Source organism: Phyllopteryx taeniolatus, chromosome 6, assembly GCF_024500385.1.
Source record: "Phyllopteryx taeniolatus isolate TA_2022b chromosome 6, UOR_Ptae_1.2, whole genome shotgun sequence".
In the NCBI taxonomy this organism is placed as follows: domain Eukaryota; kingdom Metazoa; phylum Chordata; class Actinopteri; order Syngnathiformes; family Syngnathidae; genus Phyllopteryx; species Phyllopteryx taeniolatus.
This window is the reverse complement of record NC_084507.1, coordinates 2,606,461-2,633,744: the sequence shown is the minus strand read 5'-3', so window position 1 is coordinate 2,633,744 and position 27,284 is coordinate 2,606,461. Positions and strand designations below refer to the sequence as shown.

The 27,284-nt window shown below is 42.4% G+C and overlaps 1 protein-coding gene across 3 annotated transcripts in view; it reads right to left on the bottom strand.

Annotated features, from left to right (window-relative positions):
• Window positions 1–26,058, bottom strand: part of LOC133479723 (neurocalcin-delta A) — a 65,500-nt gene extending 39,442 nt beyond the window's left edge. The window contains exon 1 of one of the 3 annotated variants that reach the window (XM_061777047.1): window positions 25,818–26,058. The gene's annotated coding sequence lies outside the window, so the exon portion shown is untranslated. The remainder of the gene's footprint in view (window positions 1–25,817) is intronic. The other 2 variants (XM_061777046.1, XM_061777048.1) reach the window with 2 other exon arrangements.
• Window positions 26,059–27,284: the final 1,226 nt, after the last annotated feature.

Here is a 27,284-nt window from a genome sequence, read left to right as displayed (position 1 = left end):
TGGAGGGACAGATGGTGGTAGACTTTGCAAAAAGAATGCGAATGGCTGTAGTGAACACTTTTTTTCCAGAAGAGGCAGGAACATAGGGTGACCTAGAAGAGCGGAGGTAGAAGCACGCAGGTGGATTACATCTTGTGCAGACGATGAATCTGAAGGAGGTTACCAACTGTAAGGTAGTGGTAGGGGAGAGTGTGGCGAGACAGCATAGGATGGTAGTGTGTAAAATGACCCTGGTGGTGGGGAGGAAGATTAGGAAGACAAAGGCAGAGCAGAGAACCATGTGGTGGAAGCTGAGACAGGACGAGTGTTGTGCAGCTTTTCGGGAAGAGGTGAAACAGGCACTCGGTGGACAGGAGGAGCTTGCAGAAGACTTGACCACTACAGCCAAGGTGATCAGAGAGACAGGCAGGAGAGTATTTTGTTTAACTTCTGGTAGGAAAGGGGAGAAGGAGACTTGCTGTGGAACCTCAAAGTACAGGAAATCATACAAGGAAAAAGGTCAGCTAAGGAGAAGTGGGACACTGAGAGGACTGAGGAGAGGAGAAAGGAATACATTGAGATGCGACATAGGGCAAAGGCCAAACAAGAGGCATATGATGACATGTAGGCCAGGTTGGACACTAAAGAAGGAGAAAAGGATCTATAACGGTTGGCCAGACAGAGGGATAGAGATTGGAAGGATGTGCAGCAGGTTAGGGTGATTAAGGATAGAGATGGAAATATGTTGACTGGTGCCAGTAGTGTGCTAGATAGATGGAAAGAATACTTAGAGGAGTTAATGAATGAGGAAAATGAGAGAGAAGGGAGATTAGAAGAGGCAAGTGTTGTGGACCAGGAAGTGGCAATGATTAGTAAGGGGGAAGTTAGAAAGGCACTCAAGACGATGAAAAATGGAAAGGCAGTTGGTCCTGATGACATACCTGTGGAGGTATGGAATCTTCTAGGAGTGGTGGCTGTGGAGGTTTTGACCAGGTTGTTCAAAAGGTGGAGGAATGAAAAGGCAAGTGTGGTGGACCAGGAAGTGGCAATGATTAGTAAGGGGGAAGTTAGAAAGGCATTAAAGAGGATGAAAAATGGAAAGGCAATTGGTCCTGATGACAGTTTTTGACCAGCTTGTTCAATAGATTTCTAGCACGTGAGAAGATGCCTGAGGAATGGAGGAAAAGTGTGCTGGTGCCCATTTTTAAGAAGAATGGTGATGTGCAGAGCTGTGGGAACTATTGAGGAATAAAGTTGATGAGGCACACAATGAAGTTATGGGAAAGAGTAGTGGAGGCTAGACTCAGGACATAAGTGAGTATTTGCAACAGTATGGTTTCATGCCTAGAAAGAGTACCATAGATGCATTATTTGCTTTGAGGATGTTGATGGAAAAGTACAGAGAAGGTCAGAAGGAGGTACATTGTGTCTTTGTAGATCTACAGAACGCCTATGACAGAGTACCCAGAGAGGAACTGTGGCACTGCATGCGGAGGTCTGGAGTAGCAGAGAAGTATGTTAGAATAATACAGGACATGTACGAGGGCAGCAGAACAGTGGTGAGGTGTGCTGTAGGTGTGACAGACGAATTTAAGGTAGAGGTGGGACTGCATCAGGGATCAGCCCTGAGCCCCTTCCTGTTTACAGTGGTGATGGATAGGCTGACAGATGAGGTTAGACTGGAATCCCCGTGGACCAAGATGTTTGCAGGTGACATTGTGATCTGCAGTGATAGCAGAGAGCAGGTGGAGGAACAGTTAGAAAGATGGAGGCATGCACTGGAAAACAGATGAATGAAGATTAGCCGAAGTAAGACAGAATATATGTGCATGAATGAGAGGAGTTGTGGGGGGAGAGTGAGGCTACAGGGAGAAGAGATGGCAAGGGTGGAGGACTTTAAATACTTGGGGTCAACCGTCCTGAGCAATGGGTAGTGTGGTCAGGAAGTGAAGAAATGGGTCCGAGCAGGTTGGAACGGGTGGAGGAAGGTGTCAGGTGTGTTATGTGACAGAAGAGTCTCTGATAGGATGAAGGGCAAAGTTTATAAAACAGTGGTGAGACCAGCCATGATGTACGGATTAGAGACAGTGGCACTGAAGAGACAACAGGAAGCAGAGCTGGAGGTGGCGGAAATGAAGATGTTGAGGTTCGCTCTCGGAGTGACCAGGTTGGATAAAATTAGAAATGAGCTCATCAGAGGGACAGCCGAGGTTCGATGTTTTAGAGACAAAGTTAGAGAGAGCAGACTTCAATGGTTTGGACACATCCAGAGGAGATATAGTGAGTATATTGGTAGAAGGATGATGAGGATGGAGCTGCCAGGCAAGAGAGCTAGAGGAAGACCAAAGAGAAGGTTGATGGATGTTGTGAGGGAAGACAAGAGGGCAGTTGGTGTTCAAGAGGAGGATGCAGGAGATAAAAGGATGACGTGCTGTGGCGACCCATAAAGGGACAAGCCGAAAGGAAAAGAAGAAGAATGGATGTCAGATCAGGGGAGGTCAGGAGACAGGAAGACTCCAAAAGAACTAGGATGTGTTTGAAAGTTTTTTTTTTTTTTAAAGTATTTCTGAAAATAGATACTGCTGGACAGCTTGACATAGCGTTATGAGCTTTAGTGTGCTAACCGCTTGATTAACATCTCAATAGTTTACGGAAGCAGGAAAAACAGATGTGTATTGAGAGATAAAGTAATACTACTCGTACTACTACTACTAATACTACTACTACTACTAATAATAAATAAAGTTGCAGGACTGTAAATCAATATTGTCAAATTTCATTTTTTGGATGGATTTTAAAATATCAAGTGGAGCACAAGGTACACGCAGGACAGCACACAATCCATATACTGTACATTCACAGTAATCTTGAGTCATTAATGAACCTGACGTACGTTTTGAACAGTGGGAGTAAGATTATGGTCTCACCGTCTGCCATAGGGCACGGGGGGCTGTGTATGGTTAAAAAAGCAAGTGGTGGCTTAGCGCAAGTGCCATTCATTTGCAGTCTGGACGCAAATGGGTGAAACACTACATCAATGCCAAAAGTTAAGTGAGGTTGCATTCAGTTTTGTTGGATGCACATATAAGCATTAGCTGACAAGATTTGGTTCTGATAAGCGGCACATACTTGATTGCTCGGTGAAGTCATGTCAAAGTGCTTGCTCATGTGGGGTTCTGTCAGTTTTCTTGAATGTACAGTATGAGGACTATGGTTCTTGACCTAATGTGACCTGTTTAAAATGACTTTGTTCTGACCTGATGTGACGAGTTTAAAAATGCCTTCACTTTTATTTTTGCTGTCAAATATAATTGAGAGAGCAAGAGCAAGAGCAATTGATAACACAAAAACATTGTACAAAGAGTATCTGTACTGTATCCCTAATCCGCGATGATAAATTCCAGGGACTGATTGTTCCAGGGCTGGGACTCATTGTTTCCAGACATGTGTATCCTAAGACTCAGTTTCAAGAGTAAAATGATCTATGCTATATGTGGCTGACATAGATAGAACAGCAAATGTATATTTCTAATTAATAAAAAATAATAATTTAAATAAAAACACAAACATAAAAAATAATAATACTGCTGTGCAGGTATACTTTCAGTATATTTTTAAATGGTAAATGTAAAAAAATTGCATACAGGAATAATTGATTTTGCTGAGAGTCAACATGTACCGGACCGAACCAAAAACTGTGGCCACAAAACCGAAATACGAACCGAAGCGTGGATTTTGTGAAACATTCCACCCCTACCATTAACTAATGTTTTTCTTAACAATATCAATATAACATCTGTTTTTCAAAAGAAGTAACAGTTAATGAGACAAATATTTTCAGAAGTCGGGTTTTTTGTTTTAGATAAGATAGTCTTATGATGACGATGTCACAATTTATGTCACGAATAGGAACAAGGTTAGCTTAGTAAATGGTATCACTGTCAAATATAGTCTAGCAAAAAAATAAAAAATAAATAAATAAAGGAGCAAAAGAGACACCCACTTCCTTTTTATCATTCGCTTGTGTCCAGCATGACATTTCAGTGTGTGGGAATTTCACTCTGTGGATAAAAATAGAACATCTGTTTCCCATAGGTTACGCAAATGCATAGGCCAGGGTTATCCTTTAGAAATGAGCCATGTGGGACAGTGACACCCTGCACGGAATCTTTCAGTTGCAGGCGACCCCTTTGAACATTCTGCACCCACATGAAGTTGGATTTCAGTTTATATGATCCACCCCTTTATAAAGAACCCAATTGCAAAATAACAGAGTCTGGCAGGCCAGCTGTAACTTTGCAACCACCACAAACGTGCATGCATAACTCACATCAATTTTAGATCACACGGATGGCACAGACAATCAACAGTGATCTGAGGAACACTTCTCGGTCTGTGCATGAGTTGTGAAGATCTTCTTGCATTGAGAGCAGGAAAGTCTCAAGAACCCATGCTGTAAAGCCGGAATGTTGGGCATTTTTATTTGAAGCTGTCCTTTTGGGGTCAATCGGGCTGTTTCCACAAGTGCTTCAAAGGTTAACGTGCTACCAAATTTGAACCACCAATAGGCAGATGGGAACCTCTACAACTGTTGAGGTCCTGTACGTGAACCATTGAGTCATAGCACCCGCCACAAAGTAGCCCTGGAATCCAGTTTAACTTAGTGACATTAAATTCAAGAACAGATGCCCAAAAAATGCACTGGAAGCCAGCTATTTTGGTTTGAAAGAAGAGTTTCAGGGGCACTTTGGCAATTTCCAGGAGTCAGTCTAATCAGTTTTCATCAATAGCTAATCTTTGGATCAATACAAATAGTTGAAACATAATTTGTAGCCCATATAAAACAATTATTAATCTTCAAAACTTTAAATGTTAATTCAATTCAACTGTTTATTTCCAGGCGGCACGGTGACCGACTGGTTAGCACGTCTGCCTCACAGTTCTGAGGAGCCGGGTTCAAATCCGGCATCCCTTGTGTGGAGTTTGCATGTTCTCCCCGTGCCTGCATGGGTTTTCTCCAGGTACTCCGGTATCCTCCCACTTCACAAATACATGCACGGTAGGTTAATTCAAAACTCTAAATTGTCCGTAGGTATGAATGTGAGTGTGAATGGTGATTTGTTTAAATGTGCCCTGCGATTGGCTGGAAACCAGTTCAGGGTGTACCCTGCCTCATGCCCGCAGTGCGCTGGGATAAGCTCCAGCGCGCCCGTGACCCTAGTGCGGATAAGTGGTGTAGAAAATGGATGGATAGATGTTTATTTCCAATTCATCCAACCATCCATCCATTTTCCTCACTAAGGTTGTGGGGGTGCTGGAGCCTATCCCAGCTAACTTTGGGCGAGAGGGGGGTACACTCTGAACTAGTCGCCAGCCAATCGCTGGGCACATATAGACAAACAAACATTCTCACACACATTAACACCTACGGGCAATTTAGAGTCTTCAATTAACCAACCATGCATGGTTTTGGGATGTGGGAGAAAACCGAGAAAGCCCACGCAGGCATGGGGAGAACATGTAATCCCAACACAGTTGAGGCCGGATTTAAACCCAGGTCCTCAAAACTGCATGCACCATGCCGCACATTTCCTAAACGTTTCATAAAAATAAATTAATATAAGATGCACAGTTAAATTTAAAAAAATAAATAAAATATATGTACAATAAAATACCATCATGAACAACACAACTTTTGACAATGTCGTATAAATTAGGATGTAAACTATGACATAAAAATCACATTAATCAGGCTTGCATGCTTTTACTGTAAATTTGACCAGTAAAATATAAACATTCCAATTGCGCTACAACAGCTTGGCAACTGAAAACGTTTTGTAAAACAATTTTTGTATGCAACTAAAATTTCCTGCGCTGTTCTGAGAACATAACCATACATGAGAAGAATAGAGTATTTTGCTTAATACTGTATGTTTTCAGAACTGTACCATACCTTCTCCAAGGAGGTTTTTAACTAGTGCATCGGCTCTAGCAATATTCTCATTATTCTTGCAACATCTCATTGCATACTTAAATCTTGATCTGGTACGTGACATTTCCTGAAAAATAGTCATTGGTTGAGACCAGGGGTTCTTAACCTTTTGGACCTTGTGGCACAACCTTTACTGTAAAATTGGCCAGGGCCGATTCCAATATTTACAGTGTACTGATTAAATCGGTGTTTACCAACTTTTATTAATCTCACCACACACCTGCAAAAATGTCACACAAGTATATATACTGAAATAAGGATGGTCATGTCTCAATTTACTAACTAATTGACTTATTCAATATGGAATTCAATATGGAATCTGGCCCGTTTAATTAAACAAAAAGCTGTCAGGTCTCCCACCCTTTTTGTTGGGTGCGTGTGTGTGTTTTATTCAACAGACTTGGCCAGACGAGTGGTACTGGACCACGTGCAAGCAATCTCATCAGTGGCATACTTAAGCTGGCCCAGAACTCCATCTTGTTGCCAGATCAACAACTTGTGAACCTGATTTGGTGCATCTAGCCACTTTGTTTACTGGAGTATCACTCTGATATTGACTGTGCCTTGTTACCTGTTTTTATAGAAAAATCCATGATTCTGCTCCTTGCCTGCCTGCCTTGCACCCTGCACTTGATCAAATGGCAAACCAGTCACAGCTTCAATCCTCCCCCCAGAACACCTGAACAGCATGGACCCCACAGACACTGATCCACTTCGTCAGTGGGTTAATGGACAAGAATTGCTATTGGACCGGCATAACCAAGCATTGAACGTGATTGGTCACGTATGTGAATTCTCCACGTACGCTCCAAAGAGAGTTTTCATCTTTCCAGCCAGTCTTATTTTACTGACCAAGCCAAAATATCCTTCCTCATTTGCTGTCTCAGGGGCCTGGTGATGTCTTGGGCCACTGCGGAATGGGAGAGGCAGTCCCTGATTTGCGCGTTGCGGATGAGATGAGGAAGCTCTTCAACCATCCAGTCCGCGGTAAGCAAGCTGCAGTGTCTTATGTCACTCCGCTAGGGGGCTTGCAGCGTGGCCGAGGTTTCTGTTGACTTTAGAAGTCTCGAAGTCGGGAGTCATTTCAACGACCAGGTGTGTTTTTCGGGGGGTGGCGGCGGCGCACTGAATGAGTCCATCAAAGATTAGCTAGCTTCTAGGGACGAGCCTACTAGTTTTGATTAACTCTCAAAGCTAGCTTTTCGGCTCGATTGCCGTCTTCGGGAGCGCCAAACAGAATGTTTGCTTTTTTTTTTCAACTTTACCCACACCCCTCTCACTTCTGCAACAGTCTCCTTTCACCCCTTCCTTCCAGACAAGCAATTTGCTTCCCCCTACTGCCGCTAACGAACCCATCCAGTTTGGATGTGCCCAGCACACTGCTGAGGAGGGAGCATGTAGGCGTAACTCTAATTTGTGTCTGTATTGGGGAGGAAATGGTCCCTAAATCTCCAACTGTCCCACATGACCATGAGCAGTGGAAGCTACGTCTTCCGGGAAGGATTGACGGGTGAATCATACACAAACTTACTCTTCTTCAGCTTTCTTTAAGATCTCTGCTACCCTCTGGAACGATGTCAATGCCTCTTTGTGCTCTTGTCCATTCAGGAGCTGATGACAATCTGACAATCTGGTAGAGCAGATGGGCATTGATATACTGTCAATTACTTGTTTGCATAAGCCAGAAGACGCTACCTGTTCTGCTAGTAATGGGCTTACCTTGGGTGATGATTCCAAATCACACATTTTTTTTAATTAGGAGGTTCATCCGGAACTACAGCCACATTGCAGCCCCTCATTCTACCCCAATGAAGGTTTGGCACATCCAAATCAAGGTGGTTTTGGTTCTGGTTCCCTGGACCCTGTTTCTGCTTGTCTGGTTATGTAGGCGGACTCTGATGTGGCCTTCCAGCCCCGTGGGCCCTGCTCTCCATGTCTCAATCTGGAGTATCTGCACCCTCTGTGTTGGGTTTCCTCATCAGCTGTTCGCCCTGACCCGCTAGCTCTTGCTAGGTTTGGCCTGGTCCATGCCAGATCACTTGGGAATAAAACATTTATCCTTTAAGGATCTCTTCATATCTCGGGAACTGGACTTCCTCTTTATCTCAGAGACATGGCTGAGTCCTGTATCTTTATGCAACTTTTACCTCACGAGTGTGTTATTTTAATTCTCCCTGGACATCTGGCCGAGGTGGAGAAACTGTGACTGTTTTTAAGAGTGATTTTAAATGCAACCAGATGTCACTGTCATCCCCCGCCGGCTTTGAACGGAATATGTTTGAACTGGGACATTCTCACACGGTGTTGTGTGCGGTAGTTTATCGGCCTCCTAAATAATAACAGACTTTAACTTTTCTATATTCTTGACTGATATTGTCTAAATATGACTGGTTCCTGATTGCTGGTGATTGTAATATTCACGTGTTGCCCCAAGAACCCATTAGAGTGTGACTTTCTAAGCATCATCAACTTTTTTAATTTTATCCAGTCTGTAATTTGGGCCTACACTTGATCTTGTTTTTATCCTATAGTTTTTCTGTTTCTAATCTGGAGATCTGTGATGCCTTCTTCCTTGATCATATGCCTGTACTGTTTGCAGTCAAACCTCACGCTGCCGCGTGCAGATGTCGTGTTATTAACCCTTCCACCGCTGCTTACTTCTCAACTGCCTTCAGTCAATAATGACATTGCGGCTCCATTAAAAACAAGAAAGCAAAAAACTAAAATGGAGGCTGAGCCCTGGCTGAATGAAACAACCCGTCCTTCCAGACGGGCGTATCGTGTCTTTTCAAATGTTGAGACTCCTGGCATCGTTACAATCCACTGTGAAAGAGGCTAAGAAATATTTTTCTGATATTGTTCTGTTAAACTCCCACAAGCCTCGTGTTCTGTTTAAGGTTATCGACTCGGACTTGAATGCACCACAAACTGTTGGACTTGAGGGGTTCTGTGTGTGTGTGAACTTTTTTCCTTGATGGTCTCTTCTGCCAGAGCCCTTATTTCACCCCCTAGCTTTGATCCTTCAGTGTTTGTCCCCTCTGCTGTTTTAGACTATTTTGAGCCGGTGACCCTGCACTTTGTGCTGGAAAATGTTGGTCATTTGAAGTCCTCAGGTTCACCAAGAAGTAATGTCCCTCCCTGACTTTTTAAGGTATTCCCTACAACTGGGCCATCATTTACTGCAGTTATTAAGAAGTCTGTCTGTATGAGTGGTTCCCATTAACCTTAAACATGCTGTCGTACAACCTTTTGTTTTATTTAAAAAAAAAAAAAACAAGAAAAAAAACCCTGGGCTGGATCCCACTGTTTTGGCAAATTTTAGGGCTATCTCCAAATTGCCTTTTCTAAAATCTTGGAAAAGCTTCTCTATTCCCTTCTATTGTTATGTAGTTTAATAAACAAAATATTATTGAGCTTTTCCAATCTGGTTTTAAAACATTTCACAGCACTGAATCTGCGCTTTTTAATAATTTCTGACATCTTTTTAGCTACTGACTGGTCACTGTGTTGTCCTAGTACTTTTAGATCTGATTGCTCTTTTGGAGCAGTGGGTAGGCATCAGTGGTACTGCACTTGAAAGGTTCTCTGAGACGGGTAGGACCTGAACCTTTCGTGTTAGCCTTGCTGACTCTGTGTCCTCCACTCTCACATAGGGTACCACAGGGTTCTGTGCTTGGCCCTCTCTAATTTAACCTCTCTCTACTCCCACCCTGCTCAATTATTAGGAAACATGGTATTTATTTTCATTCCTATGCAGATGACAGTAAGAGCTGTGCCACGCTATTGCTAGAGTGCTTACATGACATTAAGGCCTGGATGTGTCTCAACCTTTTAAATTTTAATTAAAAAAAATACAAATTGGTGGCTCTTCTTTGACACTCTTCCCCCCCCCCCCAGTTGATCTGGGTCCCTTAGCGTGATCTCAAAAGTGCATCATTAACAACATGGGTGTAAGAGTGGACAATGATCTTAAGTTTGACACCCAAATTAAAGTTGGTTAAAATCTTCCAGTTAAGGCAGCTGGCAAAAATCAAACCAATCCTTCAGAAACATGACTTTGAAATAGCAACCCACGCCTTTGTGACTACTCGGCTGGTTTACGGGAATGCGCTATATATGGGGGTTAGTGGGTCCTACATTGCTCATCTGCAACTGCTGCGGCTCGTCTTTTAACGGGCACAAGAAAGTACGAGCATATATCGCCTATTTTAGCTTCACTCCACTGGCTGCCTATTCATTTTTAAATTATTTGATTTGCTTTTTAAGCCTTGAATGGCCTTGCCCTACCGTACCTCTCTGAGCTGCTGCACCACTACATTCCCAGCAGCTTTCTCAGGTCAGCTGAACAGCTGCTCCTGAAAGAGCCTAGACCCAGCCTTAAACTTGGAGGTGAACGAGTGTTTGCTGTTGCAGCTCCAGAATTCTGCAATGTTTTTTTATTCCACATGCGACAAGCCGAATCACTCTAATTTTAAATCCTTGCTAAAAAAAAACACATTTTTTTTTACCCTGGGTTTTAACACCAGTTGGCGTGTGTGATGTGATGTACTGTATGTGTTGTGTGGGCAGTGCATTTTATTTTGATTTTACTCATTTCATTTTATGTAGTTTGTATCATTTTATTTTACTGTTTTTATCCTTATTTTGTAGTTTTGCTGTTTTTTTTTTTTTTGCATTGTACAGCACTTTGTGAACGTTGTTTAAATTGTGCTATATAATAAGTGGATTGGACTTCATCCTTGACGCCTTTCCGGTGGTCTGACGAGGAGGACTTTGCTTTTGGAGAATTGAAAAAAATGGTTTGGTTCCGCTCCAGTCCTAATTCATCCTGACAATTCATTGTCGAGGTTGATGCTTCGGATGTGGGAGTCGGTGCCGTGCTGTCAGTGTTCCAAGGAGGATGGTAAGGTGCATCTTTGTGCCTTCTTTTCACGCAAACCTTTCCCAGCTGAATGGAACTACACTATCGGGAACAAAGAACTTTTGGCGGTCAAGCTGGCCCTGGAGGAATGGCGACACCTGTTTGAATGAGCGGAACACCCCTTCGTCCTTTGGACTGACCATCACAATCTGGAATACATCCTATCAGCCAAGTGTTTTAACTCCCAATGAGCAAGGTGGGTGCTATTTTTCCAATCGGTTCATTTTTACCCCGTTACCACCCAGGGTCTTGAAGTACTAAATCTGACGCACATTTTGTCAGTTTGCTCCTGATGGTGCTAATGCAGAACCTGAAGATATTCTGTCTCATTTTTTTCTTTTTTTGCATCCCTTACCTGGGAGATCGAGTCTCAGGAGGAGGAGTCAGATCCTGGTGGAGGGCCCAGGAACTGTCTGCTTGTCCCTGTTTCAGTCCATTCCCAGGTGCTGGAGTGGGCTCACTCATCGCAACTGACTTGTCACTCTGGTGTCTATCACCCTTTGTCGCCAGCCTACCACACTCAAGAGGTAACACTGTCATCCTCACAATTGTAGACAGTTTCTCTAAGGCTGCTCATTTTCTTGGACTCCCCAAACTTCTGTCTGCAAAGGAGACGGCTGAATTACTAGTCCAAAATGTGTTCTGTGTACATGGTATTTCCTCTGACATTGTGTCTGAAAGAGTTCACATCATGAGTCTGGAAGTCCTTTTGTGCTGGTCTGGGTATCGGTGTTTGTCTGGCCTCTGGGTACCATGTTCAGACTAACGGGCAGGCTGAGCGTACCAACCAGCAGCTGGAGTCTACCCTGCACTACATGACCCACTAAAACCCTAGTTCGTGGCGCATCCAGCTCACATGGGTCAAGTAGGCAGACAATACGCTGCCGAGTGCATCCCTTGGTATGTCTCCTTTTCAATGCTCCTTGGGCTATCAGCCCCCACTGTTGCCGTCACAGGAGAGAGTGTGCAGTTCCTTCTGTCGAGGTCTACATGCGCTGGTGCACCAAAGTTTGGAGGTCAGCCTGTTCCGCCGTGCTCTGTGCCACTTCTAGATCTCGGGTACAGACTAATCGTCATCACACGCCTGCATCACAGTCAGACAAAAAGTATGGCTTTACACACTGAACATTCTCCTTAAGGTGGAGTCTAAGAAACTGCCAAACCGATTAATTGGGCCCTACCAAATTACTGCCGTGGTAAACCCCTGTACAGTCCGCCTTAAGATCCTCAGCTATCTTCGGGTTCATCCATCTTTCCACGTTTCACAAGTTACACCTGTCCGTTGTGCCTCCTGCGCTGCTTATTGACGGTCATCCTGCCTTCACCGTCAGCAAGCTCTTAGATGTGCGTCGCAGGGACCGGGGCGTCCAGTACTTGGTGGACTGGGAGGGTTATGGGCCGAAGGAGCGGCGTTGGGTTCCTGCCCGCAAGGTGTTGAATAGGGAGCTCATCTGCGACTATCGTCGCCAGCATCCCGGTCGCTGGGGTTGTGCGCCGAGTGGCACCAGTGGATGGGGGGATACTGTCAGGTCTCCGGACTCTGCTCCTTGAGCCCTGCCCTTTCTCTCTGTGTGTTTTTATTTTTTTTATTTTTATTTTTCTCCCCTCCCATTGTGCAGGATTGAAAAGACAAGCGGTGCTGGACCAGGTGCAAGCAATCTCATCAGTGGCATATTTAAGCCAGTCCAGAACTCCATCACGTCGCTACATCAACAACTCGCGAGCTGTTCATCCAGCAACTTTCTTTATTGCAGTATCACTGATATTGACTGTACCTTGTTACCTGTTTTTATAGACAAATCCACAATTTTGCTGCCTGCCTTGCACCCTGCACTTGATCAACTCTCAAACCAGTCATTGATTAAATCCTACCCCCAGAACCCCGCACCTAGCGCAATCTCCATTAGATTTGTTAAATAAATCCATCATTGCATCTGCCACGTCGCCTTCATTTCTGCAATTGGGGTCCTCTTCACATGCAAAGCCTTAACAAAAGCTGATACACTTGCAGAGAGCTGACTTATTCTGTTGTATGAATGACAACAGGTGGATACACAGATCTGTTTCATTACGAAGAGCATTTAATTGTTCTGCCTGTCACTTTTGTACTGGCATACATGAACAAAGATGTATTTGTAATTAATCATATTTCCAAACAAATGAGGTGAAACTGGATAATTTCCAACTCCACCCCTGAGGATCTCTCTCGGCACACTAGTGTGCTACGGCAGGCTGGTTGAAATCACTGGGTTAAACTGATCTACACGTGTATAAAACTTTAGTACCCCTCTGTTAGTGAAAGGAAAAACCCACAGTGGTCATAGAAATCACTTGAATCAGAGAAAAATAAATAATAATGTATGTATGTGATAATTAATCAGTGAAAATTAGACATTGCTTAATTATTTAAAAAAAAAAACTTATGAAACAGGCCTTGGCAAAAATGATGGTACCCTTAATATTTTATTGCACAACCTTTTGAGGCAAACGATATTACTTTCAATTTCAAAACTATTGGTTAGTTGCTGCATTTCCTCACTGTCCCTCGGTCTATCCCAAAAAAGCTTTTTCTGTCGGGCTGCATTTTTATAAAACATCAGAATGATTAAAAATGAATAAATGAGCAGAGGAAGTATTTGGTTGTGAGGTTGGTTGGAATACAGTATATTATTCACCCATTTCTTTCAGACACCAGACTAACAAAGGAGTAATACTCAATATACCTTCAATGGTTGCTATACATATTACATTGGATAGTAGAATAATTCCAAATGTAATCAAGGATGTACACGATGTTAAGCGGATTATTACATGTACAGTATAACTGTATATGACTCAATCACCATCGCCACAGACTTTCCTTGGGTCTCTTCAAGTCGAATGAAGGCAGCTTTGGGCAACTAACGTATTAATAGTGATATCTAAGTATGGTGTTCATACAGATCAGACCCGTGTGAAGTAGCCTGATGAGCCTGTATAGCGGAGACACAGTGGTCCAGCAACTGATAAAATGGCCAATGATAAAATGGGCCTAAGTGTCGAACCGAACAGAATCACTTTCAAGTGCTTGAAAAAAAATATTTATTTGGGGCCTTTACCTCTGTTATCGTAAGGCATATAGACATTGATCAGCATTATGTTTGAATTCTCAAAGTGTCAGAAATATGATCCTATTATCAGTGGTTAATTTGGATACTTTGACAATGGCAACATGCCACCTGGACACAAGCCGGGGATTGATCAGAACCTGGTTCACCAGGGCGATTGCGTCTGATGCATAAAGATCCAAAACTTCCTTTTGTCTTTGGGCTATCACTAAGGACATGTCCATGTATCACTAGGTGGCGTAGTCAAGCATCAGGGGAATATTTTTGCGTAATAATATATCAAGGCCTCCAGGAGGTATGCTGATCACTAGATTTACAATGCCATCTCCATAAAAAGACATCGATATTATTGACGAAACACAGTTCAACCCTTGCAAGCCATGTATCCTGTCGTAAAACAATGTCACATGAGCAACATACTTGATTATCTCGTACAGATGTTTTCATTTCAATTATGGAATTCTGCGTACTCAGAATGTACATAGCTAGATCAGATACATCTATCCATCCATTTTCCATACCGCTTATCCTCACTAGGGCCGCAGGCGTGCTAGAGCCTATCCCAGCTATCTATAGGCGAGAGGCAGGGTACTCGCTGAACTGGTAGTCAGCCAATCGCAGGGCACATCTAAACAAACAACCATTCGCACTCGCATTAATACCTACGGACAATTTAGAGTTTTCCATTAACCTACGATGCATGTTTTTGGGATGTGGGATGAGTAAAAACTCACGCAGGTATGGGGAGAACATGCAAACTCCACACAGGCGAGGCCGGATTTGAACCCGGATAGATCAGATAATTTTTTTTTTTATTTTTTTATTTTTTTTTTTTTAAAAGGAAATACTAAAAGTGTCCTACAATTTGTTCACAAATTTCCTCACAACAACAAATTAAGGCCATAAATTCACGACAAGAAGACAACCTAGCTTGTCATCATTCTGAATTATTCTGAATGACTTTTGATATTTGTGTTTTAGTTCGAAACATCTCACACCGATGTCAGTTTTGGTTTAAGACATATTTTTACCATATCTGCCGACAAGGTGTCAGGATCCACGTGAGTCACAAAAAACATCTAGCAGGAGAAGGTTTGCAACGCAGACCTGGGATGGCCGATCAAGCACACTGGCAAGAGACCTAAAATCACATTGTGATTTTGATGGGGATTTAGAACTGGCGACCCTGGTCGATGCCACTGAACAGGGATTTGTTTTTTTGTGTTGGCTAGCTATGGTTGCCCTTGACCAGAGATTTCGCCGCCACACACACACGTACGTCTTCGATGGGGCCTCACCCGATAGTGGGAAGATTGACAGTTGGTGTTTAGATTTTCGTGGGGATTTCAGGTTGGACCTTATTGGACGCTGCAGATGGAGTTTCCTCTGGCGGCACGGCTGGGTGAAGGCTTTTGTTACTTCGATGTCCAGGGCCGACATGAAGCCTCTTTGAGTGTTGGCACTGTAGGAATTTAAAATACTGATACTTGATACTCCAGCCATGAATGTATGAATCTTCTCAGTCATCTTGAGATGCCTATATGCAATTCTTTTTCGCTCAGTTTGGGAGGATGATACTCCTGGACACTACTGCTTTACTCTTGCTCCTTTTGTTCTCATTAATCATTCTGAAGCCAGAAAGACTGCACTGTGTTGCCATAGAAATAGTGTCTTGGCAGGAAATGAGAACTGGAAATAGGAAGAGGTCAAATTTCATACAACCATTTTTGATATGTTAATGCGGTCGCGTATCTGTGTAAAGTCCACCTTATGCCTGTTTTCACACGCACAATAAATACGTTTCTGGGTTTTAAGCACAAGTGATCGCTTGATAGTTTGAGAATCGAGACCCAGCCGGCCGCCGCTAAGTCATAGAAATACAATTTATACACTATGCATATATTGTGTTATACAAACAATACTTCATCCATCCATCCATTTTCTGAGCCGCTTCTCCTCACTAGGGTCGCGGGCGTGCTGGAGCCTATCCCAGCTGTCATCGGGCAGGAGGCGGGGTACACCCTGAACTGGTTGCCAGCCAATCGCAGGGCACATAGGAACAAACAACCATTCGCACTCACAGTCATGCCTACGGGCAATTTAGAGTCTCCAATTCATGCATGTTTTTGGGATGTGGGAGGAAACCGGAGTACCCGGAGAAAACCCACGCAGGCACGGGGAGAACATGCAAACTCCACACAGGCGGGGACGGGGATTGAACCCCGCACCTCAGAACTGTGAGGCTGACGCTCTAACCAGTCGGCCACCGTGCCGCCACAATACTTCATAATATTTATTATTTCATACAGTATGTTCCTGTGAATGAAATAGATCGGAGTGCGGTCTCCATCACCAAAATGCATGCGAGCGATGTACGTAGCATGCCGCGTGTCAGTGAATGGGTGCGATTGTGGATCGCCCCAAAATGTTCACACTCTCCTTTATAAAAAGGAAATAGTAGCCAACAAGTTAGGTTAGCTGACTGTGAACGTGGAAAAGTACAGATCCAGACTTGGATATTGATCTGGTTCAAGACATTCCTTACGGGAAGGATTTAACCTCACGCACACAAAATGTGCACAATGCGGTAAAATGGCTTGATCGCTTTAAGTGGTTAAAACTGAAAATGTTAGATATTAGTGTTGTTAAAAGGAAAGGTGATGTAACACAGTTGTAAACATGTCCCTGTCTCAGCTTTTTGGAATGTGTTGCACACATCAAATTCAAAATGAGTGAATATTTTCACAAAAAACTGGATCAGTTTGAAAAATGAATATCTTGTCCTTTAGTGTATTCAATTGAACATACATTGAAAAGGATTTGCAAACCATTGTCTTCTGTTTTTATTAATGTTTTACACAGCGTCCCAATTTCATTGGAATTGGGGTTTGTAAAATGTATTCCTTCCTCCTTATGTACTTGCACTTGTATTGCATTTGTAAACAAATGAGACGTATTTTCAAATTTAAGACAGGACAGAATAACAATGAAGTTGTACCTTTTGATTATGACTCCAGTTTGGTAATGTCTTCATGATCTAATTGTCAGAAATATGTGAAATATAATGGGTGCAATCCTAGTAATTTGGATACATTAACCATTGTAATTACATTGAATACATTATATATATTATGTTGACCCAACACAAGTCCAGTGAGATTAACCAACAGATTCGTGCTTAAAAAAAGCCATTTCATGTTCATTTTTTCAAGTTCATTGAAAGAGTTAATTTTTTTTAGCGTACTTATGATGTCCCAGGTAATACACGGAGCTCTAAAACCTCTTTAAAAAGATGACCTTGGTGACAAAGGAAGGAAACTGTGAAAGGTCAGTGAATTGTGTTGAATTCCATGGTGAACAAAGGGCGAAGTAGCTAACACAATGGCAGACAAGCAAGTTTTGACATTTGTAGAATGCACTGAAAATAGTCACATGACGAGGGATGGACATTGTTCAATATTTAATCATTAGGAATAATGGACATTGTTGAAAAACACTTTTTTAGTATTAGTGTTTTCTGACATAATCAAGTTGTCAATGTGCAATTCTGGATGAGTAAAGGGACTTTTGACTCACACGTGCTGTAATTACATCATGAAAGAAAAGGGAAAAAATGAGCGGGTCATACTGTTACACCTGAAACACCTGTTTATGACTAGTGCCTCACAGCACGGATGTTCGATTAGGACTCAAATCCCCTTTACATTAAAACTTTGTCATTTAGTTCTTGAGTGTTTTGTTGTTTTTAAATAATGTGAACAGTGGGCAACTTATTTTTACACGTGAATTAAATTTAAGAACAATACACAATACTACTTAAACACTGACTTTTAAAGTTGTTAAAGATTTTATGATGGCAACAGATTGACCTTGGATTATTTTGAGTTCCCATTACTTCCTATATAAGGAATATTGTTTCATAATCAGTCATAGTCTAGGTCGACATGCATTGCAGAAGGGATTTTGTTTGGCCTCAGAGGTTCTACACAACAAGATTTTTTTTTTGTTCATAACACCTTACCTGGCACGGTGGCCGACTGGTTAGAGTGTCAGCCTCACAGTTCTGAGGACCCGGGTTCAATCCCCGGCCCCGCCTGTGTGGAGTTTGCATGTTCTCCCCGTGTCTGCGTGGGTTTTCTCCGGGCACTCTGGTTTCCTCCCACATCCCAAAAACATGCATGAATTGGAGACTCTAAATTACCCGTAGGCATGACTGTGAGTGCGAATGGTTGTTTGTTCCTATGTGCCCTGCGATTGGCTGGCAACCAGTTCAGGGTGTACCCCGCCTCCTGCCCGATGACAGCTGGGATAGGCTCCAGCACGCCCGCGACCCTAGTGAGGAGAAGCGGCTCAGAAAATGGATGGATGGATGAACACCTTACCTTTTTTGATAGCCAAAGATAAATTTTTTAAGGACTGATCATTCAGACTTTAAAAGTATCAGATTAAAATTTACTCCTTGAGTATTTGTCAATTATCTTAACTGTTCCTTTCTTTCTCACTCACTCACTCACACACTTTCCATTTCTTTCTTTCTGACTGTGGTCATAAATCACTGGTTGCATAAACTGCCTTCAAGTTAGTTTCCACTCGTGTTACATGAAACCCTCATGAAACCCTCTTAAGTACAAAACAGGATGTTATAGGAACCTTAAAGAAGTTTATCTTCGCTTGTGGTATTTTAAAAAAAATATAATTTCGGAAGTTCAGCAAAAGCAAATGTAGCATCCGACCCGTATTTGCGGCAAACATTGCAGTTCTGCATTATGCATGCATGTGTGTCACTTCAGAATAATGCTCAAGTAATACTCAAATGACATTATTATTATTATTTGGTGGTCTCTCTTTTTTTTTTTTTTAAAAAAAAAAAGGTTCACAGCTGGTGACATGTTAAGAGGTGAAAATAGCAAAATAATCAGTTAATGATTTATCTAAAATTATAAATATATGTGTATACTGTACAACCCCAATTCCAATGAAGTTGGGACGTTATGTTAAATATAAATAAAAACAGAATACAATGATTTGTAAATCATGTTCAACCTATATTTAATTGAATACACTACAAAGTTATTTAATGTTCAAACTGATAAACTTTATTGTTTTTAGCAAATAATCATTAACTCTGAATTATATGACTGCAACACATTCCAAAAAAGCTGGGACAGGTGGCAAAAAAGACTGAGAAAGTTGAGGAATGCTCATCAAACACCTGTTTGGAACATCCCACAGGTGAATAGGCTAATTGGGAACAGGTGGGTGCCATGATTGGGTATAAAAGGAGCTTCCCTGAATTGCTCAGTCATTCACAAGCAAAGATGGGGCGAACTTCACCTCTTTGTGAACAAGTGCGTGAGAAAATAGTCCAACAGTTTTGACAATGTCCTTCAACGTACAATTGCAAGGAATTTAGGGATTTCATCATCTACGGTCCATAATATCATCAAAAGGTTCAGAGAATCTGGAGAAATCACTGCATGTAAGCGGCAAGGCCGAAAAACAACATTGAATGCTCGTGACCTTCGATCCTCAGGCGGCACTCCATCAAAAACTGGCATCAATGGGTAAAGGATATCACCACATGGGCTCAGGAACACTTCAGAAAACCAATGTCAGTAAATACAGTTCGGCGCTACATCCGTAAGTGCAAAAGCCATTTTTCAACAACACCCAAAAACGCCGCCGGCTTCTCTGGGCCCGAGCTCATCTAAGATGGACTGATACAAAGTGGAAAAGTGTTCAGTGGTCCGATGAGTCCACATTCTAAATTGTTTTTGGAAATTGTGGACGTCATGTCCTCCGGGCCAAAGTGGAAAAGAACAATGCGGACTGTTATGGACGCAAAATTCAAAAGCCAGCATTTGTGATGGTATGGGGCTGTGTTAGTGCCAATGGCATGTGTAACTTACACATCTGTGGAGGCGCCATTAATCCTGAAAGGCACATACAGGTTTTGGAGAAACATATGCTGCCATCCAAGCAACATCTTTTTCATGGACGCCCCTGCTTATTTCAGGAAGTCAATGCCAAACCACATTCTGTACGTGTTACAACAGTGTGGCTTTGTACTAAAAGAGTGTGGGTACTAGACTGGCCTGGCTGCAGTCCAGACCTATCTCCCATTGAAAATGCGTGCCGCATTATGAAGCGTAAAATATGACAACGGAGACCCCGGACTGTTGAACAGCTGAAGCTGTACGTCAAGCAAGACTGGGAAAGAATTTCACCTACAAAGCTTCAACAATTAGTGTCCTCAGTTCCCAAACGTTTCTTGAATGTTGTTAAAAGAAAAGGTGATGTAACACAGTGGTAAACATGACCCTGTCCCAGCTTTTTTGGAACGTGTTGCAGCCATAAAATTCTAAGTTAATGATTATTTGCTAAAAACAAGTTTATCAGTGTGAACATTAAATATCTTGTCTTTGTAGTGTATTCAATTAAATATAGGTTGAACATGATTTGCAAATCATTGTATTCTGTTTTTATTTATGTTTAACACAACATCCCAACTTAATTGGAATTAGGGTTGTACATAAAAATGTCATGAATTATTCAAGCATAACTTTCAACCAATAAAACTAGTTTTTCTGTTCAGGAAGGCCCGTATGTATGCGCGCGCACATACGCACACACTGGAGAAAGCTGCAGGATGTCTGATAAAGCTACCAGTATATCTGTCTGTGGTGGTGGTTCGTTCAGGAGACCAACGGCTCTTTTTCAATATACAATATATAGTTGTTGTTTTTTTTAATGCAAAGAAGAATATATATATATATATATATATACACACACACACACACACACAAACAAAAACCTTTGTTTTTGTTGTACTGTATCCTGAAGACATTTAGGTACAAGGTATTTTTATTGTCAATTCTGCAATATGCATAACACATACAGAGGATTGAAATGACAGTACTCAAGGGCCCACGGGACTACAAAAGACAGTACAAATAGTAACTTCAATATAAAACCTAAATAAACTATATTATCCATCCATTCTCTGAGCCGCTTATCCTCACAAGGGCCGCGGGAGTACTGGAGCCTATCCCAGCTATCATCAGGCAGGGTACACCCTGAACTGGTTGCCAGCCAATCACATATAAACATACAACCATTCACACTCACATTCACACCTATGGGCAATTTAGAGTATTCAATTAACCTAGCATGCATGTTTTTGGGATGTGGGAGGAAACCGGAGTGCCCGGAGAAAACCCACGCAGGCACGGGGAGAACATGCAAACTCCACACAGGCGGGGCCGGGAATTGTACCCCGGTCTTCAGAACTGTGAGGCAGACGCTCTAACCAGTCGGCCGTACCGCTAAACTATATTATATACAGTATAAAAAGTATTAATTGAATGTGCAAATATCAAAGGTCAGGTGACGTGTGCAACATAGTCAACGTCAGAGAACTCTAACTTTCTCACTGTCCCAGCTATATGGACGGGTGTTGTCCAGAGTTTGCATCGGTCCTCCTTGTGTACATTCTTCAGGTGCCCGATCAAATTTGTTGAGGTGAAGCATTTAGATGACGTTCCCCACGACGTACTTCAGTTGTGCACAGACTGCAAATACCTTACGTGTTGTTTGTCTGAGACACCGCAAAATAGTCCCACACTGACATGTTTTTTCACTGACAAGATTGAAAAAAACTTTATTGGCCGTCAGATAGTTACAGTACTACGCCACAAGACACGTGACAAGGCTAAAACTAAACTAGCATTTGGATTCATACACGACGGCGACGCGGAGTAAATGTCTTTTGCGGAGCCGATCGATGACGTCATTGATCGGATTGGCAAATTATGACATGAAAGCCGATTGTCCGATCAGCATAAAATGCTAATTATCGTCCGAAACTGATCAAACTGATCAAATCGGTGTAAAGTCTACTCGAAAGCCCCGTCAGTCACATGTTCCAATACTTTTGCTCACTTGAAAAGTATTTCGTTTTTTTAACACATCCAGATGTAAATACCATGAAATAAAAGATGGAATTCTGGACTTTTGTCTCGAATTCATCTTTTGATCTGAAACCCAAATGTCTTCAGTATTCAACAAAAACAAAGGAATTGACCTTGCCGTTCCAACACTTTTGGAGGGATATATATATATATATATATATATATATATATATATATATATATGTGTATGGGTGAGTGAATAGTTTTGGCGATGTAGTGTCTATTGCAATATGAAATAATACAGGATCAGTGTTGGGAAAGTACATTTTCTATGCAAACTAGTTCAGTTCATCGGTCCAGCTGCAGCTTTGACCCTACAATCTCAAAATCAGGAGGAAAAACTTGCTTGAATTTTTAATGAGAAATGTAAACAGACGGAATTTGTGTCCTTAACTCATTCCTTGCCAATGCCGTCCAAAGACGTCATTCAGAATCCATCTATTCCTTGCCAATGCCGTCTAAAGACATCAATGCCGTTTTTTTAATGGGGATGTGTGGGGGAGGGTCTTGTTCGGTTTATGTGTGACGTCTAGCCTCTGCGTAACTGCAATGAGGATTGGCACCCTGTAGAGGGCAACAATGCCTTGAGGTAAACGTCCCTCCCTCAGAGGAAGAAGAGGAAGACGAGGAAGTCGAAGGAGGGGGCGGGCCGGCGGGGTCCAAGAGACAATGAGAGAAGGCAAACATAATGGCAGAAAAGAGAAAAGACAAAATGAAAAAACATCTAACAGAAAAGCTTTCAGTACTAGAAATGTATTGCGCCAAGGCAAGAAAAAGATTCCTGCGACCCATAGGAGTGACGCCTTAGATCATGCGGGGAAATAAAGGATGACGCTCCGAGGGATCGCTTTGTAGCAAAGCTATTGCGTAAAATGCCGGGCCAAATGGTGACATCCTCGGCCGCTTGCCAGCTGATCGTCTGCCGACCAGGATTTGAGTAAATGCTCATCGTCAGATGAGTGAACTGCCTCTGGATCGCCTGGAAGCAGCTGAGCTTCATTCGGAGCTTCCTGATAGGGAGACGAACTTGTTTGCAGCTTGCGTTAGCTACATTTAGCGAGCAAACACGCTCCTTCAATCCTTGTTACATAAAAACATAATTTAGTCCCACTAGTTCACATTACAATGTAACATCTGTTGCCAGTACTGATTTGAATTTTCCATTTCGTCCATCTTGCAGGAATTCAACACCCGCGAGTTGAACGTCCTTTACGATTGCAACGAAGAAAAGTAATGTTGTTTTTTTTTACCCTTGCAAAACAAGTCATCAATAAAACATACTCAAGTAATGGTATGTATTTTTTAAAACTCACAGGTTATGCATCCAGTAGACGTTCGACTCTCATTCCAGTATGCAGTGCAGACAAAAAAGGTAATTGAAAGCTTTTTTTTCTCCACGTCAGCAATTTCAACAATGCATTTTTTAGTAATAGTTATGTTTCTAAACTGCACAGGTTGTTCTTTAAGGAGAAGTAGTGACTGGTTTCAAAGAGAATGACAACCACACAAGATCCCATTCACTGCCAACAGAAGAATAAAATCTAGATGTGGATAAAACTTTGCTAGATTTTATGCCCAAGGTGATAAAAAACTGGCCTATTGAGCAAACGGTAGAGGAGGAGAATTTGGAGGAAAAAAGTGCAAGTGTGGGAGGCCCATTTGTTCATGAATTTGCGTCCAATGTAAATTCTGTACAGTTATACTTGTAAATAAATTATTTTTCTGTCAAAAGTACTTTTTCAGTGTTGTTTTATGTTCAGATGTTTGAGATTTTTACTAAAGGAAAATAAATTGGGCGGCATGGTGGACGACTGGTTAGAGCGTCAGCCTCACAGTTCTGAGGACCGGGGTTCAATCACTGACCCCGCCTGTGTGGAGTTTGCATGTTCTCCCCGTGCCTGCGTGGGTTTTCTCCGGGCACTCCGGTTTCCTCCCACATCCCAAAAACATGCATGGTAGGTTAACTGACAATTCTAAATTGCCCGTAAGTGTGAATGTGAGTGCGAATGGTTGTTTGTTTGTATGTGCCCTGCGATTGGCTGGCAACCAGTTCAGGGTGTACCCCGCCTCCTGCCCGATGATATCTGGGATAGGCTCCGGCACGCCCGCGACCCTAGTAAGGAGAAGCGGCTCAGAAAATGGATGGATGGAAAAAAAATTGTTGTCAAAGTCATTGTTCTGCTTGCGCTGTCTGCTTTCACAGAAATGCTGTTTTCTCCGTTTTTTTCTTCCAGAAACAGATTTGGCTGAAAGTAGCCAATATTTGACTGCTGATTACTAAAGAAAGGTATAAGCTAGAGACAACCTTTTTTTTTTTGATGAAAGAAGAGAGTCTGATATTTCTTTTGGTGGTTTTGGTGTTTACATCGTCATAGTACACAATATTCTGCGGGGCTTGAAAAATGAGTGAAATTGCTCGAAAATGCCTGGCAGTCTAGGGATTCCCTGCTCAGGAAACGCCTGGCAGTGAATGAGTTAATAGGCAAAAAAAAAACCCCAAAAAAACCCAACAACAAAAACATGCAACACAGTATGACAGGAACGATGGTGAAAGGACACTGTTAACATAAGTATACAACACACTGGGCTGCTCCGTGTGTTGTTTGAAGCGTTATAATTTACTGTGACATTCGTGCTAATTTTACGAGAATGTCCAAACGGGTCCCTCTGCTGGTCACTTTTAATATTACAGTTGATTCTCTGTATATTACAGCACATCACCATCGCAGCAGACCCTGAGGATGTGAGTATTGCGCACACACACATCACGATGACGATGCTCAAACTATATATGTGTGTGTGTGTGTGTGTATATATATATATATATATATATATATATATATATATATATATATATATATATATATATATATATATATATATATATATATATTACTATGGGAGAAACACAATAAAAGCTACAAATGTCCTCTAATTAGGGAGCGTGAATACCAATATAAACCTGCAACACGGACACAATGACCTGCTGCATAGTGTGGTCTCACAGCAGATGAATAAAAGAAAAGAAAGTAAGAGTGAGAGTTTTCTCGGAAGACTACAAACATTGTTTTTTCCCTTTCTTTCCGCCCTCTCTGGGCTAAATTTGGGCTGGCATGCTTTTGTTTGGGGCGTGCAGGAAGACGGGTCTTGTAAAGGAGGGAGGGGGGATTCTTAAGCATGACCCTCATCAAGAGAAATTCAGGGGAACTCTTATCGTACCCTGTTACTTTTGTGTGCTTTGAAATCATAAATACTCACGGCCCTCATGCTTTTTCCCATTATCTCCGAGGGGGTGGGGGGGGGGGGGGGGGCAGGTGGCAGCTGCTCAGCCCCCCCCCCCCCCCCCCCCCCCCTACCGTCTTCTAAATCCTTGGCAGGCAGAAGCAGCAGCCCACGACTGTCACTAACATTCGAATGCTTTGAGAGGAAAAGCCATGTGGTGCAGCCCATCACTCGTGGCTCGAGAGCACCTAAACACTCTCAGCCCTTCGCACACATCACCCACCCTCTCCCACAGACACCCCCATCACTTCCTGCAAAAAAAGATCAGCCTGTGTTTGCCGAGGTAGAAACACGCTCGTCTTCTCATCAGAGATCGCTTGTAGCTGTTTTATCATCACTGTTTCATAACATCCCTGACTCCGGTTGACCAAAGGCAGGCTAGCATGAAGTGGTACAGTCAGTTAATACATTGAATGCCCCCCCCCCCCCCCCTTCTCCCTGAACAAGTATCGGAATCTTCTTTGCTGTGCAACGAAAAGCAGAAACATTTTCAGTGCTCAGCTGTGCTTCCAGACGCAACCACGAGTTACTGTAAAAGATTCATCGAAAAAAAACACGACGCTTACCTCACTTTGTGGCGATGTACAAGTTGTTTAGCAGTCCATCACCCAACACTGTCTCTAGGCTAAGTTTGGGGCGGGAGAAGAGGAAGCAACAGGCGACAATAGTAACGGCAAAACAATGTGGAGTCAAACTGGGAGAAAACGAGAAAGACTGATTGAGTTACAGAGACACACAAGACTTCCAGAGACTCCTCGTTTGAGCAAGAGGGTTTGTTTAAAAAAAAAAAAAAAAAAAAAACACACACACACACACACGAGAAAGCTAACTCTCTCCCTTGCCTTCCTCTCCAGCGTGACGTCAGCACAGTCACATGACCGCACGCTGGAGTGGAGGGGAAATGCAAAGGGAGGGGAAAGACTGAGAGAAAAGTGACACAGAAGCCTGCGTTGCCATGGCAACAGGGACACTGCTCTGCAATGATTTCAATAGGCCAATACACACACACACGCACACGCGCGCGCACACACACACACACACAGCTGGTAAACGACAGACTCCTTTACACAACCTGTTTAGGAAAAGCGCGCTGTTAAGGCGAAGTGAATCCAAAAAGGTATTAAAAGTGGCGTTTGGTTCCTAAAATTAAATGCAATCAATGCAGGGTATGATCAACCGCAAATTAAATTACAGTGTTTTCCGCTATTTTAAGAAAGTACTCTTTTGACTCCATTTAAGACACCATAAATGGAAAGAACATGAGTTACCCATAACACAGAGATTCAAAATACCTTGTAATGAATTCAAGGAAATGTGGAGCATGATAAATTTAGACGTGGTAAATTACACAACAGTGTAATAACAAAGACATAGAGTGCATAACATCCCCCGAATTGTGACACTGAAGGCCTTCTAAGCCCTAAACACTATAAGCACTGACATTTACAATTTAATTATTCTTATTTTTTTCCTAGCGTGTCTCTTGACTGTCCAGTTTCCAGTCATATCGATTTTTTTGTCCAATCAGATTTCAGTTTCTGCGTGTTGCCATGTCAATATAATCTGCCCTGGGCCTTCAGAATCCCCATTGCTGATTTCGGACAAATAGGCACTGTAAACAGTGGTTGTTTTTCTTAACCAATCATATTCACTATTCCCCACGTCACTCTCCGCTTTCGCTGCATTTTCCCCTCCTTTGATGGGTTGAATTTCCCGTCCTCTAATTGGTTGATCGTTGTCCTGCCGCTAACTCAATGGGATTCATTGGGGTTCACCCAGGTGCCTTCGGACAGATATCGGACATGATTAAAAATTCATTTTCAAAGCGGACTTTTAAAAAAAACTGGACATTGTGATGACAGAGTGGCTGGCTTGTTTGAACCAGGAAAAGTGTTTATTCACTTCACTTCTATAGCAGCAACAACACAACTATAGCTCTGAGGAGCAAAGGATGAGGAAGTTTGTGAAAAATAATACGCATCTCTGGTGAGTATGATGTATTTTATTTCAAGTTTTAATGCTTTTGTCATGTT